Source organism: Poecilia formosa, unplaced genomic scaffold (genome assembly GCF_000485575.1).
Source record: "Poecilia formosa unplaced genomic scaffold, Poecilia_formosa-5.1.2 Scaffold48, whole genome shotgun sequence".
In the NCBI taxonomy this organism is placed as follows: Eukaryota; Metazoa; Chordata; class Actinopteri; order Cyprinodontiformes; family Poeciliidae; genus Poecilia; species Poecilia formosa.
Window position 1 is genome coordinate 2814294 of NW_006799987.1, and position 2341 is coordinate 2816634.

Consider the following 2341-nt stretch of genomic DNA (forward strand, 5'->3'; position numbering starts at 1 on the left):
TGTGTGTGTGTGTGTGTGTGTGTGTGTGATGGTCTCCTGCTGAATCACAGATGTCTTCATTTGTAAATTCGCCAGCTCTCGCTGACATTATCCTGCAAAACGACACGAATCCACCAAGAAAAAACCGAAAAGCTATCCAGGAAAAGGTCAGATTATAATCCCAACCTCACAGCTCAGATTATTCTGATCTGCTTTGTGCTGCAGAAAACCAGCCGGGTCTGTTCATCAGGAACCGGTTCAGTTTGCCGACCTGCTGCCTCACCAGGCTGATCGTTTTTAAGATAATCCCACTTCACTGCTGCAGTTTTCCTCATAATCCCAGTCTTCTTGTTTCTGCTCCTTCTCTAGATTCACTTCATAACCGTTTCCTCCCAGGAACATTAACATCCGCAGCCTGATATTCCTCACTCATCAAATTCGCTTTAGCTCCGTAAAAGAGCCAATGCCACCGAGGCGACCCAGATTAAATCCAAGGGCAGATTAGACTGTCCTTTATTCCCAATTAGAGAAGCAACGAAAGGAACCGAATCAATCAATCAATCAATCAATCAATCAATCAATCAATCAATCAATCAATCAATCAATCAATCAATCAATCAATCAATCAATCAGTCAATCATTGCTACCTGGAGACGGTTTGCTGCAGAACCTCTCTGCTCGGTTTTCAGATTTTCTCAGTCGCTTTTGTGAATTTCTCAAAACTATTTTTGTTTGAATTATTTTGTTTGTGCACATCAGAAAGAGATTTCTTATTCCTGCAAGCTGCAAATTCAAACTATGCACAATTCTCTGCTTTTCCCTGCATTTTTAATTCTTATGTCACGTTGATCAAAATGTAATTCATCTGTTGAAACGTCTCAAAGACATTTAAACAAATCAGACTTAACTTGAAAAGTGCTTCAACAATTCTTATATTTGGACATTTCAAAAGTAAAAGTTTCCTAGTTTTTTTCTAGAAAAACAACGTGGAAATTTATGAGATTCAAAATGTGAAAATCTGAAAGAAAAAACTAAGAAAATTTTAGATTAATTTCTAAAATGTTCTAGAAAAAAAATGGACATTTTTGAGTTTCAAAGGTTGAAGAATTTTGACTTTTGAAATGTTGAGAAATGTTTTTTCTGGGAAATTTTGAAAACTAATTTTAAAATTAGTGAGTTTTTTTGGCAGTGGGAAAACCTGAGAGAGGCACCAAGTCGGACGTCAGAATGAGGGACGGATTGTTTTCAAAAGGTTTTTACACCAAAAAACAAAGAAATTCCCTGAGATCAGATCATCACAGAAAAACAATCTGAAATTTTCACTGCGAGTTTAAAAACGTGGCCAGCAGCTGATTGGGATTTAAAGTGACAGAGACCCAAAACGGATCAGAACTGAATCTGATTCTGGGCAGAAAATGTTTTGTTTAGGCCAAATTCGTTCACACAAATCTGAGATAAAACAAAATGTCGTCGCTGTCGGACATGAAGCCGTTTGTTTCTGTTTCAGTCTCTGGGATAAAGACGGCTTGTAAATCATTTTGTTTCAGCGTCTTCAGGTGTAACCGACCTGCCCAAGGCTGAAGGCCTGAAATCTGTCAAAGTTCATCGACGTGGTGAACAAACCTGATGTGTCATTATTTATTAAAAACAAACTCAGGCTTCCTGCGTGTATTTATCCCTCACAGGTTTCGTCTTTGTCACGATTTAAAGCTTCATCTAATGAACGGATGAAAAAACTCGCTGTAATTGGGACCCGTGTGACGACATGAAGCAGGCCGAAAACACTGAGCAGCAGGAAGGATTCATCCCACAGCACTGAGGGCCTCTGAGGTCAGAGGTCAGGAGCTCAGTGTGGGACAACATCCTGTGGACTGACAAGACATTTTATTAAACTAACAGCATCAACAGAAATAAAAACATTTTTTCTCTTTTAATATGGAAAAAATGTTTTATTAGTGAAATAATGGAGCGATTAGTTATTTTAATGAATGAATTATTTACCTAAAACAAAAACATATTTCCTGTTGAAAAATGAGTTTTCTCTTATTTTAAGTGTAACAAAATCTTTACATTGAAACTAAACCAAGAAAACTTGGGCTTCACTGCAAAAACACAAAATCTTTTTTTATATCTAGTTTAAATATAAATTACTCAACAAGCTCAAAAGTCACTTTATGTTCATTTTAATTTATTTACAGTGTAAAAAGTTATTTATGCACCAGAAACTAAAAACTGTTGGTTATATTTTGTGTTTTTGCACTGCAGATTGGTAATAGGTGTAAAAGCAGCAACTGAAATAAATGGGAGTCGATACGAAGTCATCAGTGTGTGTAGGAGGAGTGTGTGTGTGTGTGTGTGTGTG

At 37.0% G+C, this 2341-nt stretch overlaps 1 protein-coding gene across 5 annotated transcripts in view; it reads left to right on the forward strand.

Annotated features, from left to right (window-relative positions):
- Positions 1 to 2341, forward strand: part of slc8a2b (solute carrier family 8 member 2b) — a 94740-nt gene that overhangs the window by 72304 nt on the left and 20095 nt on the right. The gene's annotated exons all lie outside the window — the stretch shown is intronic.